Raw genomic sequence first — 18,286 nt, 5'->3', positions numbered from 1 at the left:
TCCACATCGACAGTTGCCAGAGGCAGGAATTGAATCGGAGTCTCTGGCACTGTGAGGCAGCAGTGCTAACCACTGAGCCACCGTCCAGTTATGATCACTATCACCAAAACACTCCGCTATTTATACACTTTCCACTTGCCCAGGTTCATTTCTAAATATTAGAGCCAGAACCTCACTTGTTGGCCTGTCTACATACTGGTAATAAACTTCTCTTGGATGATATTTAAGAACATTTATCTTTTCCTATCTTGCACAGAAAACACTATCCAAATAAATATTTGGGTTAGTCAAAATCACCTGCAGTTACTACTCTGATTTTTTTTATATATTTCGTAAAATTTCATGACACTTGATCCTCCAACTCTGAGTATTTGAGAAATCTTTTCACAAAGTTGTTGGCAATTGCTTATGATATTTTTCCATATAATCGATAGCCATCGTTCTTCGAAAGTCAACTGATTGGTGTGAAGCTTCAAGACATTCCCTAAGCAAGATTTGTATATATTGTTCCCAGAAAAGCCTCCAGTTACATAATACATTTGTCGAGCTTCTGGAGAGAAGGAAGAATACCACAATAATGACCTACATTGTATCCCACGCAGACAACATTTTGATTCTAAACTTCCCACCTTTGTTTCTAAATCCTTCCATGACCTCCTCCCTCTCCAACCTTCTAAAACCCACAATCCGTTAAAATATCTTCTAATTATGCTCTCGAGCAATCTTTTACTATTAAAAAGGATAGAGACAGCAGACATAAGAAAACATTAATATCTGCAAGTTCCTTCCAAGTCACAAGCTATCCTGAATTGGAACTACATCTCTGGTCCTTCATTGTCACTAGATCAGAATCCTGAAATCCTTTCCCGAACAGTAGTGTGGGTGTATTACATCACATGGACTGCAGATGTTCCAGAAGGTGACTACCTTCTCAAGGACGGGCAATAAATTCTGGCTTAGCCAGCACTTTCCTCATTCAGTGAAAGAATTTTTAAACATTGCTTCACCATTGATAGCCTAGGCCCCAAGCTCTGGAATTCCATTCCGACAGATCATCGCCTCGCTTTCTGTCTTCTTAGTCATTTTTTGAAAACCTCCTCTTTGACCAGGCTTTAATTCCCCTTTGTGTGGTTCAGTGTCACATTTTGTTTTAGATTGCTCTTGGGAAACATTCTGTGGAATTTTATTACATTGATGAGTGTTTTGTGAGTTGTTGTTGTACATTCGTGGGCGGCACGGTGGCACAGTGGTTAGCACTGCTGCCTCACAGTGCCAGAGACCCGGGTTCAATTCCCGCCTCATCCGACTGTGTGGAGTTTGCACGTTCTCCCCGTGTCTGCGTGGGTTTCTTCCGGGTGCTCCGGTTTCCTCCCACAGTCCAAAGACGTGCAGGGCCAGGTGAATTGGCCGTAGTAAATTGCCCGTAGTGTTAGGTAAGGGGTAAATGTAGGGGTATGGGTGGGTTTCGCTTCGGCGGGTCGGTGTGGACTTGTTGGGCCGAAGGGCCTGTTTCCACACTGTAATCTAATCTAATCTAATGTAATCTAATCTAATCTAATCTAATCGATCGAAGATTGAACAGAAACTGGTCCTAGTTGGAGCAGATGGTCTAAGCAAGTATTTAGTTGCAGATATACCACTTAGTTATAGGAGCACTCTGCCAGTGCATTGAATTCCTGGCCATGAAATCACAGCTTGAATCTCAGACGTTTTCATCTCAAATTTATTTGCTTTTTCCATCCCACAGATCAGAAACTTTTCTAATTTGCTTTTCAGTTAATTGGTTTCAGCAATGCTGCAATGGGAATATCCCAATTAGTTTTAGCATTTTGGTGTGACAGACAGTATCTCGAACTCTGTCTGTCCAGTACAAACTCATATTTCCTAATGCAGCCAACAACACACACCCTCATCCCTAGGCAGCTCCTAAATTCAGAATTAGAACCAACCCACAAAAGACACATTCAAACATCATCTAATCCTGTCACTGACTCTTCCAAGAGACAGACAGATAAGTACTTCAAAAGAAACATCCATAGCCAGTTTGGGAATACTCAGGCAAATTGTTTTTATCCCTAAATCTGTTCCTGATTGCTATCAAGTGACTTCTGTTGGAAAGTGCAACTACAGGCTGTTGAGGGTGGATGAAGAGAGAGTCTGCTCAGATTTGGTTGCGAAGCTTCATACAGTCGAACAGCTTAATGACACTCGTGTTCCCTTGAAGAATACCTCCTTGAATGTGGAATTGACAGACAGTGGACATCAGTGAATTCATACCCCAGCATGAGCCAGCGGCTTCAGGAGAACAAAGGACAAATCATTCACTAGCAGCCAGGTTTCCTTCATCTTTCCAGGAAAAGGAGCCTGATTACTGTGAGGGAGACCCACAATCAAGATCGTGGAACTTGCAGAATTGCTCATTTCACAGCAGCGGAAGGTTCACATCTTACATTACAAAATGCCTCCGTGGACTTTGAACCAGTTATTGAACAACAGATACAAAAATAAAGAAGCTATTTCTTTCGCACTTGTCTCACTGATTTGGGATTTGTTTTGCTTCCCAATGAAAGATGATAGCGGCTCAGACCGAAACATGGTCTTATGCTGTTGAAGAGGCATTTTGCTTGATTCTAAATATAGCTTTTGTCAGTAAAAGCTTGATAATATTTAATCTCCAAAGGATTGCACATGTCAGGCTTCTTGCCAATTAACCATTAATGGCCTGACAATCTTCCCATGGCTGTGGGCTTAATACTAGTAGGAAAGAGAGAATTGAATTTTTTTTGCCCACCTGTCTATTCTAAAGGTACAGGCCACGAAGGTCAAAGCTCTGCAGACATTCTGGCACCTAGGATTGCTAACTCTGGTTAGATGTAACCCAGGAAGACTCCTCAAATGATACACAACCATCTTGCCCTCAAGTTTCTGCCATTCACCAAGCAACATACCTGACCTTTAAAAAAATGCATTCTTTCAGAATGTGGACCTTGCTGGCTAGAAAAACAGACCCTTCGGTCCAACTTGTCTTTAGTTTCTCAAACTAAACTAAACTAGTCCCACTTGCCAGCATTTGGCCCTTATCTCTCTAAACCTTTCCCGTTCATGTACCTATGTCTTTTCAATGTCGCAACTATACCTACATCTATCACTTCCTCTGGCAGATCGTTCCACACATGAAGCATTCTGTGTGAAAAAACTTCCCGAGGTTCCCTTTAAATCTTTCTTTTCTCACCTTAATACGTCCTCTAGTTTTGAACTCGCCACTCTGGAGAAAAAAAAAACCTTTTCTGTTTATCTTATCTATACCCCTCATGATTTTATAAACCTCCAAAAGATCACCCCTCAAACTCCTATGCTCCAGGGGAAAAAAGTCCCAGCCCTTCCAGCCTCTCCTTAACTCAAACCCTCCATTGCTGGCGACATCCTGGCAAATCTTTTCTGAATCCTCTCCATTTTAATAATATCTTTCCTGTGGCAGGGCAACCAGAACTGCACACAGTACTCCAAAAGTGGACTCACCAACATCTTGTACAACTTCAACATAATGTCCCAACACATGGTACAAGAGAACAAAGTTGAAGGAGCCTTGGGGAGTGGCTGCAATGCATCTTGCAAATCATACACACTGCTGTTGTACAATGGTGGTGGAAAGAGTAAACGTAAAGTTGTGAGATGGTGTGACAATCAAGCAGGTAGCTCTAGTTTTGGATTGTTTTAAACCTTCTAAGTGTTGTTAGAGTTACATCCAACCAGTCAAATGGAAAAATATTCCATCACACTCTTGACACTGCCTTGTAGATGGTAGAGAGGTTTTGGAGAGTCAGGAGGTGAGTTACTTGCCAAAGAATTCCCAGCTTCTGACCTGCTATTATAACCACAGTATTTATATGGTTAGTTCAGTTTCTGGTCAGTGCTTAGTGGGAGGATTTCAGTGATAGCAGTTTATTGAATATCAGGGAGAGATGGTTAGATTCTCTTCTTGGAGATGGCACTGCCCGACACCTGTGTAGCATGAATATTACTTACCACTTATCAGTCCAAGACAAAAATGTTGTCCACAACAAATTACTTCAGTTTCTGAGCTGAAGACTGTGCAATTAACAGTGAACATCCCCACTTCTGACCTCAGCATGGAGGGAAGTTAATAACTGAAACAGCTGAGAATTGTTGGGCCTAACTCCAACAATCACAATCATCCCCCTTTGTACCACTCTAACCTTCCTCCTAATTCCCATTAATTTCAGCTTTGTTAAAGGATCCTTGATGGCTCAGTCTATCAAATATTCACTTGATATCAAGCGCAGTGACTCTCACCTCACCTCTTAGAATTCAGCTGTCTTGCCCATGTTTGGAACAAAGCTGTAACGAGTTCAGAAACTTAGCGGCTCTGACAGAACCCAAACTAGGCATCATTATTAAAAATCACATGATACCAGGTTATAGTTTAATAGGTTTAATTGTAAGCACTAGCTTTTGGAGCACCGCTCCTTCATTGGGTGGTTATGGACAACAACCTGATTTTTAACTTTGTACACCCCAGCCCAACACCGGCATCTCCAAATCCTGACTCGGCATCAATGAGCAGCTTATTGCTGAGTAGGTGAAGCTTAAAAGCACTGACTTAATGACACCTTCCATCAATTTACTGATGATTGAGAGTAGACCAATGGGGTGATAATTGGCTTGTTGGATTTGTCCTGCTTTTTGTAGACAGGACATAGTTGGACAATTTTCCATGTTGTGGGGTAGGTGCCAGTGTTGTAGCGGTACTGTCACAGCTTGGCTAGGGGTACAGCCAATGCATCTTTGATACTTTTGTTGGATTATGATAGTATTCAATGCCTTTAACCATTTAATGAATTATCAAATTTGCTGAAGATGTTTGCAAATGTGTTTAGTCCTGTTTTTTGTGCTAATGTGCTGGGCTTCCCCATCATTGGAATTAGTAGTGAAGCCTCCTCCTACAGTGAGTTGTTTCCTTGTCCATCCCTATTCCTGATGGCATGTAGCTGAATTGCAGAGCTTGGTTCTGATGTGTTGGTTGTGTGTCTTTTGCATGTTTGTTATGCTGTTCTGCTGGCCAGTAATGCTGTGCTATAGCTTCACCAGGTTGATGCCTCAATTTTAAGTACTGGCTGGTGCTTTTCTTGGGATATCCTCCTGTAAGCTGCATTAAACCTTGGTACAAACCATCAGCCTAATCCAGCTGGAACCAATCAGATTCTCTTTGCCCGCTGAGATATTGTTTAATTGTTAATAGAACAGCAACTCCCACACCCCACTTACCTTCCCATATAAGTAATGAATTAACAAGTTTTTTTTAAAAATGCTGTCTGATTTTTCATCAAGGTTGCTTGAAGCAGTACAATTAATTTTTCATTGGCAGTGTCTCCAGGACAATCTGGAGAGTTGACGGCTTGCTGCCACTTTACATTCACCCTGGAAGAATGCTGCTAATCAGTGAAAATTGTGAAGATCCTTGATAGTGGCGAAAAATCAGAATGAATCCTGATCCAGTCCATTTGGATTGGCACAATGTCTGCCTCTTCCTATGGCTTTAAAAAGTATTGATGTTTTCTTCTCGGGCTAAGACAGTGTTGGTCTACACTGGCAGAGACTGCCATCTACTACAGTAAACAAACAGGAGGCTGACAGCATCAGGAGGTGGAGAAATCAATGTTTCGTACTACAGGCCTGGGATTGAATTATGCAGCATTCACCTTGTACGTTGCATGCCCTAATTCAATGACAGTGCTGGAAGATAAAAGATATAGCATCTTTGCCTCCAGAGCAAAAAAGCAAAAAACACCTCAAGCTTGCCTCTCACACACCTGCTGAGCCAGCAGGATTCGAGTTGTAATGCAAATGGTCACCACTTGTAGTCTCTGCCAAGATTTCACTTAAGCTCTCAGACTATCTGAGCAGGCTGAGCTTGCAGTTTCTTGTTAATTTGCCTTAATCCTAACCCCATCTTCTTCGGCCACTGGGGACATTCCAGGAGAAAGGTATTAGCATGTAATAAAGATCTCCCAAAAAAATTTCACTGGATGGTCAGAGGCTGAGGCATGACCTTTGTAGAAGTTTATAAAATAGCAACTGCAACATTTAAGAGGCATTTGGATGGTTAAATGACTAGGAAGGGTTTGGAGGGATATGGGCCAGGTGCTGGCAGGTGGGACTAGATTGGGTTGGGATATCTGGTCGGCATGGATGGGTTGGACCGAAGGGTCTGTTTCCATGTGGTACATCTCTATGACTCTAAAATCATGAAGGGCATGGATAGGGTAAATAGAGACGTCTTTTTCCCAGGGTGGGGGAGTCCAAAGCTAGAGGGGATAGGTTTAAGGTGACAGGAGAAACATTTAAAAGCGATCTCAGGGGCAATTTTTTTCTTCAGAAGGTGGTGTGTGTATGGAATGAGCTGCCAGAGGAAGTGGTGGAGGCTGGTACAATTACAATATTTAAAAGGCATCTGGATGGGTTCATGAATATGAAGGGTTTAGAGAGTTTAGAGGGACATGAGTCAAATGCTGACAAATGGGATCAATTTAGGATATCTGGTTGGCATGGATGAGTTGGACCAAAGGATCTGTTTCCATGCTGGACAGCTGTATGACTCTATGACATTGACTTCAGTCAATTGTTAATGTTGCTAATTATAAGAATAAAGGGTAAGCCATTCAGGACTGAGATGAGGAAGAATTTCTTCATTCAGAGAGTTGTGAATTTGTGGAATATTCTATCACAGAAAACTGTTGAGGCCAGTTCTTTAGTTATAATCAAGAGGGAGTTGGACGTGACCCTTGCAGCTAAAAGCATCGAGGGGTGTGAAGAGAAAGCGGGAGTGGGATACTGAGATTACATGATCAGCCATGTTCATATTGAATGGTGGTGCAGGCTCAAAGGGCCGAATGGCCTACTCCTACACCGATTTGCTTCACTTCCATGCTTCTGTTGTGGAACTGTCCTTCACTGTCAAATAGCTCCAGCGAACAGTAGTCAACCCAAAATGTTCAAGCCCACTTCTCTCTCCACTAAGGCTGCCTGACATACCAGTTATCCAGCATCTGCTGCTTATCAGAAATGCCAAATTGTTTGTTTGAGCAGATAAAAAAAGATGTTCCAATTGAATAAACATAGGTCTGGTTGCTTTCCAATTAACAAGGGAAGGTGGTAGCAAGGTTTTGAAGGTGAGAGACATTGTGATCAAAGCCCTTGTCATATCCAGAATTGGCAGTACTAGAGCAACAGCAAATTGCAGAGTGACATAAAGTTGAAACAACTGCATAACACGAACTGAACACCACCATCATTTCTCAAGGGAACAAGTCGGCTTCCATCTGCTAACCACCCCCTCTCGCAGTAAATGTCACCACAGACCAACAAAAAAAGTTAAACAAGTGTCAAGGTTGATCTGAGAAAACAAAGGGCATAGATTTGTATGGTCTATATCTAATTTTAGCACCAGATTTCACTTTAAATGTGATTAAATTTCAATAGTCCACATTTTGGAATTATCCCCTTCACATTTCTGTGCTTCCTAGGCTCTTTCATTGTTGTCTTAACGCTGGAAGTTTGAAAATGGTCTTTTTCCTATCTGTAGTTTGCTTCTTATTTGAAGAAACCTCTCAGTGCCCCCTTCAGGATACAGTCAGCATGCAAAACTCAGTCAGGCTCACCTTTCAGCTAAATGTCTATACTGCAGCGTTTGCTGTTTTAATGAATTCCCTGCCTCATCCACAAAGATATCTCTTCCACAAATATTGATAATTGTTCCATCTACTTGGACAGGGGATATCATCAGAGAATAATGCCACTCAAACAGCTGACATTTCAGTGATATTTGCTTAAATGCCAAAATCGATTTAATAGAGCAAGAATTTGGAGAGGAGGCACCCGTTCCCTCTGAGACTGACTAATAAAGTTAATAAAGTCAGGCAGACATCTTACAAAGAACCGACCAAACGTCCGTAGATATTCCCCATTATATTTCAATGGAGATCTCTGTGAATTGCAATGGAAAATGGGAGTGAGTCCTCCTGATTTCCATGGAACTGGACATATTCACCTTAGACAGAATGGAAAATGGCCTGCTGCATTAGATCACTATTGAAATAAAGGGTACCCAATAAGGTCCTTCCCTGTTTCAGCCAGATTCTTGGGTTCGAATAAAAGTTTCTCAATTACTTTCCATAAACGAAATTTGGAATCCTCTATCAGCACAGGATTATTTGCTACATAAAATTGTTGAAGGCAAAAAAGATTAATGTTTTCAAGAAAGTGTGAGGCACGGTCTTTAAGGTTAAAGAGATTAAAGGGGATAGGGAGAAAGCAGGAACATTATTTTTCCCCCTAAAGGGAGTAATGTTCCCCCTAAGCAGTTGCGCATGTGTGCTGCCCCTTCAAGGTTCCATGCATGGCAATTCATGTTGGCTTGCCAATCATGCCATTGACTTTCAGATCCAGAAGTCACTGCCCCAACATGAAGTTTGGAGGCCTGTGCAGCTGGGAAAAACAAACTAGACGTAATGCTGGTTCCCGTTTGAATGATCAGCTGTGATCATGTTGAATGACACAGCTGGTTCGATGGGCTGAATGGCCCGCTCCTGCTTCTATTTTCTGTGTTTATATGTGTCTAGGAGGTTATTGGTGCAGAAAAGAATTGAGTTCTGAAGATTGAGACAGGTGAACTTCTGTTAGATAAATGCATCCAGCAATATGGAGAGAATACTGCCACAGCCTGAATAGCTCACTCCTCTTTTCTAATTGCCTCTGAAAACTGGCCTGAGCTACTGTCTCAGAGATTAATGTCCACATACTCATCCAAAATGAGTAGCAAGTACACAGCATGGACAAAGAAGCACAAGATTGCAATCTGATGGCAGTTTAGGTTAAGTATGTTCAGTTATCTCTGGATAAGGAAATGAAAAGAATTCTTCTTACTCACACCCACCTCTCCTCTCTTCTGACAAATCCACTCAGAAACAAATGTCGCAGCTCCCTATACATTGGCAAAATAAGTGAAAACATGAACTCAAATCTGCACATAGTGACCCAAAGAGCTTAATTTTAGAATTCCAAGCAACTTTATCAACCTACTTCAGCACAGCACTATCCATCAAGTTGATAACAGCAGTTTCCTTGTCAATTATAAAAGGACAAATCATTACATTCAGTTGATTCCGTTTGTATGTACACTGACATTGTAAAGCAGATGCATACAAACAAAGAAGTTCCTGTGATGGCAATTGAAGCGTTGTGATTGACCTCAGCGTCTCAGGTTTAGGAAGGAGAAAACTCAGAGTCCCTCTCTTAATCTGAGGAGATGTATGGTGCTGGAAAGGCACAGCAGGTCAAGCAGCATCCAAGGAGCAGGAGAATCAAAGTTTCGGGTATTAGCCCTTCATCAGGAATGTAGGAGTTTTTGACTCTGATCTCCAGCATCTGCAGTCCTCGCTTACTCCTGATCATCAGAGGACCCACATTCACAGCTTGGGAGTAAAAACAGAGAATACTGGAAATACTCAGCTGGTCTGGCAGCGTCTGTGGACAGGGAAACAGAGTGAACATTTATGATTGATGAACTGTCATTTGATCTGGTCAAAGGCAGGATTTTCACTTCTCTAACATTTTCAGTGCTGACAAACAACCAGTGAGCTCTGCCTGACCTGCTGAATCTTCCCAACATTTTCCAACATTTATTTCAGGCGTCCAGATTTTCTTTCCACATCCAGGATGTCTGTATGAGGAAAGGATAGGATTCTATCATGACGGACCTGAGTATTACTGACCTGCTATGAGTGACGATTTAGAATGGATTGTTTGAGATAGCAGAGAGCTGTGGGCACCAAGGAATCAGACAGTTTAAGCAACTTTGAACAAGGAAGGAACTAAAAGGGGAGACTTTTCTTTTAAAAAAAAGACAGGGGCTAATAAGATTATACTTTGTTTCCTTGCTTCTAAATAAAGTGTTCCCTCAATTCAAATTTGTTGGTATAAAATTGTTTTATGTGCAATGGAATTGCCTCATTAAAGCCTTACTTGGGTGGATCTCCCTTCTGACCCTTTAATTCACAAAACCAATCAATAACTAAACTGCCATAATTGCAGTTTGCAAAGAAATGTTGAAACTCAAAGAGGCAGTATAGTATTAAGCACATTGACAGGTTTAAAAATAAAGTCGAGCCACACCAGTATGGTTAGTACTGGTGACATCATTCCACTGCACTGTAAACTGACGTTATTTCTTCAGAAACTGGGAAAGCCTGACATTGCTGGATCTCCATTGGAATGACCTTTGACACTCCCCTGCTCCTCCTCAGAGAGGGTCATCATGTATGCCTGCCAGTAGAACTTCTTTCTAGTTTTGGCAGGTAAAAGTGGATCAGGAGTTCATGACTGATGGCACACTCAAGTTATAAAGATAAGCAGGTAGGGTGTTAAGAAAACACTCCTGCTGTTTGCTGCAGCCAAAGATTTTGCTTTGGTTTTGTTTCCCTGAACAGCGATAGCTTGGGCCAGTTCAGATTAGTGTTTCAGGGGTCAGTTTATTGCTAAGAACAAAGAATATTATTTTAGCAGAACTTCGTGAAGATGTGGACTGCTCTTAACGCGTGGGTTGTCTTGTAAACCCAGTGACGCAGAACAATTAACTGAATGCACTCACTCCCACATGTTGAGTCCAGACCTAGCCTTTCCCCAATGCACTTAGAATTATGTATTTAAAAAGTTACAAAGCAACGAAAAAAGGCTAACAACAACCTGAAGCTACGCCCACATACTGGGCCCTGCAATCTAGCAAAAGCAGTTATCTTCTGTTAAATACATAATTTACCCTCCGTGGCAACTCTCAGCAGCTTGTAAAGTTTGAGTTGAGCCCTATTGCACAAACATTCAACTGCATTAGATTACCCTTGAGATTTTCAGGAAACGCCTCTATTTTCAAATGGCAATGGATGGTCAGTTTTTGGCTAGAAACGTGGGAAAGCAATCACATCCCTTATTATCATACGATCTCAGTGTTACTCACAACTTTGGACACTAACTTAAAATGGGGTTGAAAATAGGTTTAATTCAGGACAAAGTTTAGGGAGTCAATGCTTCATTGGGTTCAATACAATACATCTTGTAAGTTAACCTGACACCAAGTATGGCGCCAAAGGATGAAGGAAATGCTGGAGGGCTGGAATCCATCAATGCTGGCATTGTAAATACAAGGTAGACAAGCAGGAGGCTGAAAGAACACAGCAAGCTAGGCAGCATCGGGAGGTGGAGAAGTCAACGTCTCAGGTCTAACCAATGTAAATACAACAGCAAACCTGTATCAAATCCAGCAAAGTACAGCATTCGACTTCCATGATCAAACTTAGCATCATTATCAGCAAACTACATGTTCAGGGGTAGATAAACTACACTAATGAAATTACAATTCCAAGATCTGTTGAAAAACAGCAATGAACTACAGAGCTGAAGCCAGTTGAAATACAGCAACTCACATTCAAAGAAAGACCATAATTCACTGGAAGTGTGTGCTAAACTCTGAGAAACACAGTTTTGTAATACATTGTGATGGGGGCTAAAGAAAGCTATGATAAAGAGCTTAGTTTTAAGGAAATTCTTAAACTTGGAGCTCCCATCAACTTGTAGGATATAGGGGGCACAACTGGTCAGAATAGGAGCATACAGTCCTCCACGGATACTACATCTAAAGATGCCCAAGATTAGAATTTTAAATTTAAGGCACTTGGGTATTGGAAGCCAATGTGGTACAATGAGATCGAGGCTCAGAGTCATACAGTCATACAGCGTGGAAAAAGACCCTTCGGCCTAACTTGTCCATGCCGACCATATTTCCCAAACTAAACTAATCCCACTTGCATGCTCACATCATTGTAAACTTTTCCTATTCACGTACCTGTCCAAAAGCCTCTTAAATGTTGTAACTGTATCTGCACCTACCATTTTCCCTGGCAGTTCATTCCACATACAAACCACCCTCTGCGAGAAAATGTTGCCTCTCTGGTTCCTTTTAAATCTTTCTCTTCTCACCTTAAAATTATGCCCTCCAGTTTGAACTCCCCATCCAAGGGGAAAAGATCTTTGTTATTCACCTTATCTATGCCCCTCAAGACTTTTATAAATTTCTAAATGATCACCCCTCAACCTCCTATGCTCCACTCAAAAATGTCCCAGCCTATCCAGCCTCTCATAAAGTCATAGAGACGTACAGCATGGAAACAGACCCGTCAGTCCAACCCATCCATGCCGACCAGATATCCCAACCCAATCTAGTCCTTCTTGCCAGCACCTGGCCCATTTCCCTCCAAACCCTTCCTATTCATATACCCATTCAAATGCCTCTTAAATGTTGCAATTGTACCAGCCTCCACCACTTCTTCTGGCAGCTCAACCCATACACGTACCACCACAGTGTGAAAAAGCTGCCCCTTGGGTCTCTTTTATATCTTTCCCCTCTCACCCTAAACCTATGCCCTCTAGTTCTGGACTGCCCCGACCTCAGGGAAAAGACTTTGTCTATTTATCCTATCCATGCCCCTCATAATTTTGTAAACCTCTATAAGGTCACCCCTCAGCCTCCGACGCTCCAGGGAAACTGCCCCAGCCTGTTCAGCCTCTCCCTATAGCTCAAATCCTCCAACCCTGTCTGCATCCTTGTAAATCTTTTCTGAACCCTTTCACATTTCACAACATCTTTCTGATAGGAAGGAGACCAGAATTGCATGTAATATTTCAATAGTGGCCTAACCAATGTCCTGTACAGCTGCAACATGACCTCCCAACTCCTGTACTCAATACTCTGACCAATAAAGGAAAGCATACCAAATGCCTTCTTCACTATCCCATCTACCTGTGACTCCACTTTCAAGGAGCTATGAACATGCACTCCAAGGTCTCTTTGTTCAGCAACACTCCCTAGGACCTTACCATTAAGTGTATAAGTCCTGCTAAGATTTGCTTTCCCCAAATGCAGCACTTCACATTTATCCGAGTTAAACTCTATCTGCCACGTCTCGGTCCATTGGCCCATCTGATCAAGATCCTGTTGTAATCTGAGGTAACCTTCTTCGCTGTCCACTACACCTCCAATTTTGGTGTCATCTGCAAATTTACTAACTGTACCTCTTATGCTCGCATCCAAGTCATTTATGTAAATGACAAAAAGTAGAGGACCCAGCACCAATCCTTGTGGCACTCCACTGGTCACAGGCCTCCAGTCTCAAAAACAACCCTCCACCACCACTGTCTGTCTTCTACCTTTGAGCCAGTTCTGTATCCAAATGGCTAGTTCTCCCTTTATTCCATGAGATCTAACCTTGCTAACCAGTCTCTCATGGGGAACCTTGTTGAACGCCTTACTGAAGTCCATATTGATCACATTCACCGTTCTGCCCTCATTAATCCTCTTTGTTACTCCTTCAAAAAACTCAATCAAGTTTGTGAGACATGATTTCCCACACATGCTCTCCTTATAACTCAAACCCTCCAATCCCGGTAACATCCTAATAAATCTTTTATACTCCCCCTCCAATTTACTAACATCCTTCCTATAACTGGGTGACCAGAACTGTACATATTACTTCATAAAGAGAGTTTGGTGCTCTTCAGAATGTATATAAACTGGAGCTAATGAAGCTAACTCAAGTTAAAGCGTGTCCATTTCCATTCTACATGCACATTTTTAAAAAAGACACTAATTTCTGCCAATCCACTTTCTGCCAATGATATTAACATTAATTACAAATTTTGAATCTTATTCCTTCAGATTTTAATTGTCATTGGAGATTTTATAATATAAATCTTAATCCAATCTTTCTTCACCTCTCTAAAGTCTACCCTGCAGATTCATGCCAGAATTTGGAGGTTAGGCTTTACACAGAGAAGATCAGTGGGCTCTTTAACGGATGCATGTATCACATTGGGTGGAAACAGGATTCTGCTTGTGTCACACATTCACTTCGTAAGTGGAATTATTGGATAGTGATCAAAAGCGAGAAACCTATTTATATCGGCCTTCAGGTCAAAACTATTGTATCTTAACTGTTAGATTAACTGAGATCAACTAGCTCAGCATAACACTAATGACCAGAAAAGTAAGACAGCAATCAGCCACCATGATGGAATAAAATTATTCTGCTAAGGCATTCAAAGGGTTAACCAATGCAGACTGTCTAAAAGAGAAAATTCTGCTGAAATCCAAACCTCATATTTAATAGAATGCATTTAGATGCCTGTATAGGGCACAGTGTGTTTTCGTCAATACAGAATTTACTTCAGTAAAATAGAAATGCAAATTTAATTCATTTTTTATTAATAGGTGCTTTATTAAAGTCACATAATTTGATTGGTTGATGAACAGACTCCATCAATTCCCTTGCTGGATTTCTGCACTTTGAGAACTTAATTTAAATTTCAAAAGTGGCTTTGCTCATGTTCTTAAAAAGGATCAACTGCCAATCTTCCTCCTAATGGTTATAGGAACATCTAGTTTGTAATTGATGTAATTAGGGGTTAGTTGATGGCACGATGGTCTCTGTGACAGAACTGCGCCCTGGGCTCAAGCTCAATTCCAGTACCTGAGTGCATCATTCTGGCTGTCACCGCATGCAGTATTGAAAGAGTGCTATATTGTCTGAGGCACCAGCCCCATCTTTTGATTGTGACATTAAATCGTTTGCCTCAAGGAGATGTTAAGGATTTTTGAAGATAGAATTATACAGTATCCTAGCTAACAGTCCTTCCTTGTCCAATATCACTGTCTGTGATAGCTTTCTGTCTGCTGAATGAGGAACACTTATCTCCACAACAGTCACAGCATATCAAAATAATTCATAGAAGGTAAAGTGCCTTGTGACAATCTCATATAAGACAAGTTGCAACATAAACTGCAAGCTTTTTTTTCTTTATCGTTCTGCATTTGCCTGTCTTTATTCCCATTCTTTACAACCTTGATGGCATCTTGCATGATTAACTCTGTCCCTTATCCTAGTTCCTCAACAGAAACATCTTAACTGAGGAAGTAATTTTAATCTCATCTATTGAGAAGCGAACCTACAGGATCAGATCAGAGTGCCTGCTTCATACACTGTTCGATTTTACTCTCCACTGACTTAAATTTGGGAAAGTGTTACCTTCTTTTATCAGGATCATAGTAAGACATGGGGTGAGGCGTGACTAGGGTAAAGATTCAGTCTAGCCTTTGAGTTGTAATTTCTGCTGAGCTGATCGGGAGAAGTCAGTGAAACCCTTAAAAAGGATAATCACACAGAAACCAAAACATGGAGAGAAAAAATATTTTAGAAACGTTAGGCTTTTTGCGACTGCTGTTCATTTAAACATTTCCTGGAATAGAGCACACAGAAAATTGGACTCTGCATTTCCAAACTTGACCACTCAGAACAGGGAAAGCTGGAATTAATTACAACACTTGGCCATCACCTTGTTTACTAATCAGTCTGCTCTTGATCTTGAATCCAGATTCTGAATATATTGATTCATTAGAGTTACAGCATAACAAAAGCAAATCAGTCATATAGTTTGTTTTCAATTCCACAAATTACAGTCACAGAGAATGATGTGAGTCCAACTCCATGTAAAATCAGGGAGGGTATTCAGTCAAAGTATTCCTCAAATGTCTCGCTTTAGTTTTGCCTACATTCTGCCACCGAATTGAAGACACAAATCTTGAAGTGAATAGGGTTTGTATCAATGTCACTACAAAATGCATTAAAAGAGACAAAGCCCTGATGGGGATTAACAGCCAGAAAGACACAGAGAGTTAGGAAAATTTCCATTAGAGTAAGATGACTGCAAAAGCTAGATAGCTCCTCTTGACAGAGCAGACCATACTGGGAGATGTGTAAAACGCCAGTGCTGAAATCCAAACAGAGATAGACAAGTGAGGAAGACATCCTTGCAATATGTAATTGACATATGCAGCCAGTAACAAGACAAAGGATAGCTACTGGGAAGGAAACGTCTGTGCTCAGAAGCTACAAAAACACGGAGCCTGCAGCAGTTGCATATATGTTTTAGGAAAAGGATTGCACACGTTCGGAAAATTAATCTACCTAAACTTCGCCACTTTCTCTCAGTGTCCTCAACTAATCATTTTCAGGTCCCGTTCACTGAGGGAGAGGTTAGCGAAATTGGCTAACGGCTCCTTTGCTTTCTTTCCCCTCTCTATGTGGGTACCTGTCTCACCTGTCCCAGTATTCACCCACACGTTTCTGAGTCGCCTTCCTTATTCGACGCTGATCACACAGTCTCCCTATTCCCGATGCCAGCCCAGTGAACTGCCGCTGCTAAGTGTATGTCAGTGCAAATTCCGGCTGAGGACAGGACTGAGTCCTATTGTTGCGAGCCCTTTATGGTACAGACTGGCGTTTCTCATACACTGTAGGTATTTGCAGATCATTCGGAAACAGGCTAACTCTGCTCTGAAGAGAAAGCTGTACCAGAATAAGAAGTGAACGTTCCCTTCACCCGCCCCATTAACAGTAACGGGGAGGGAGAGAGACTCACAAAGGAGTCTAACAGGCGACCAACTGAACCAGCAAATGAAGGATGAACGCCACTGTCAAAGACAGTGTTCTTCAGAAACCGCACCTGAATAGAACCACCTCTCTCGGCCCCCTCAAAATAAATGAGGGGACACTTACCCAAAACGTTGCCTTGTTTTTAAGAAAGTGAGTTGATTTTTAAAGTATTTAATAGCTGGCAATCACAGCCAATGAAAGGGAATGCATTTCCCATTTTGCAATAGATTATCCATTAGCTGCTGCCAATGGGTCGTTCAAAGCAACCATTCCAATACCAAGTAAAACATTGCTACTGTGCTACTCAAAGCGACGGGAAGGAGACGATTGCAAAAGCTCTTTCAAAACCAAATATTTACAAGTTCTTCCCAACCTTTAAGTACTATGGGAATTTATATATATATATATTTAAACACACACACTTACTTTAAATTCCATTTTTTTTGCCAAGTCACAGATGTCTAAGAGAAACTAGCTTTTTTTTTTAAAAAAAAATACATCTTTCAGGAAGCTTTAAACCAAAAACAGCATCCAGCCGGTTTTCCTTCGGTAAAGATGCGGTGGATTAGCCAAAAGACAATTACATTGAAACTACTGATTTTCCAAGCCAATAGCAATTTGTGAATAGAAAACGGGACCGTTAATACGGCAACAAATCAAAAATCATTAGATAATTACGACTAAGTCAAAATGAAAATAAAGAGATTTTAGGTTACCTTGCTTGTCAAAGGGCTCCTTCGTGCACCGGGAAAGAGCACTTGCCTGGATTAGCCCTGTTCGCTCTGCTTTGGACAATCTCAAAGATTCGGGCAGCAACGATGACAGAGGACTTCACTGATCACCCATCTATATAGGCTCTTCTCAGCTCATGTTCTGAACTAGTTGAGTCCACAACTGTCCCAGTCCTGCTCTTGAGAGTCCAAATGCCACTCCTTTGGCAAGACTCGCCGTGCAAAGGTTAAGGGGAAACAGTGCTGGAAGTCTACCGGTCGCCACTGTATACAGTTGGGAGCCACCTGGTCGTGTTGTGCCTTGTGCAGTGTGTGTGGCGGAAGAGGAGAGTAGTTGGGGAAGTGGTTTGCCCCTGTGCTGTGATTGCGGATGCTGTCTGGCTCTCCTTTCTCTCTCTGTTCAGTGTCTGTGAGGCACCCTGCACGGGATTAGGGCTGAGCTCCCACCTCATACCTCTGTGTGATATCAGGAGCGCACGCAGTGCCCTCATCTCACTGCTACTCCGAGCACCAGCCTCTAGCCTGCACCAAAGTCTGAACTGGATCTTGCACAGAAACTGGACTGGCTCTTGTTTTGTTTCCCATTCCTCCAGGCAGCTGTGTTATTTATTCATGACATTCTTTCCCTCTTGTCCATAAGAGATACACAAATGCTAAAGTTTTTACTGACATAATCCTGTTTTACATCTGAGATTTAAATTAAACTTTTCACCCACCGAAACAAATCAATTCAGGAGTTTAAACATCCATAAATTGATGTTTACTGTGTTTTTTTCCCCAGTAGAACGTTTTAAAACGACTAGCACAGTAGCAAGGTTTTGGTTACGTAAGTTAAATAGCTTTTTAAAACTAATAATTAGAACAGCTAATTTTGGAGAGTTATACAAAACATGACTCAGATTGAGCTATGAGAGGAGTCACATTTTCTGCTCCAATTCACTCTCCCCCCTCTTTTGCACGTTCTAATCCTTCTCGGGAGGAAAGTCTCACGTCACAGCC

At 41.6% G+C, this 18,286-nt stretch overlaps 1 protein-coding gene across 3 annotated transcripts in view; it reads right to left on the bottom strand.

Moving 5' to 3' along the window:
• The window catches only part of sema6bb (sema domain, transmembrane domain (TM), and cytoplasmic domain, (semaphorin) 6Bb), a 554,928-nt gene extending 537,097 nt beyond the window's left edge, over positions 1-17,831 (bottom strand). For all 3 annotated transcript variants that reach the window (XM_043720975.2, XM_043720977.2, XM_043720976.2), the window contains exon 1: positions 17,273-17,831. The gene's annotated coding sequence lies outside the window, so the exon portion shown is untranslated. The remainder of the gene's footprint in view (positions 1-17,272) is intronic.
• Between the last annotated feature and the right edge of the window lie 455 nt (positions 17,832-18,286).

This window comes from Chiloscyllium plagiosum, unplaced genomic scaffold (genome assembly GCF_037043375.1).
Source record: "Chiloscyllium plagiosum isolate Xiang-an unplaced genomic scaffold, Cpla_swu_hap1 HiC_scaffold_28, whole genome shotgun sequence".
Taxonomy (NCBI): Eukaryota; Metazoa; Chordata; class Chondrichthyes; order Orectolobiformes; family Hemiscylliidae; genus Chiloscyllium; species Chiloscyllium plagiosum.
The sequence above is the reverse complement of the archived record's forward strand: the minus strand, read 5'-3'. Positions and strand labels throughout refer to the sequence as shown.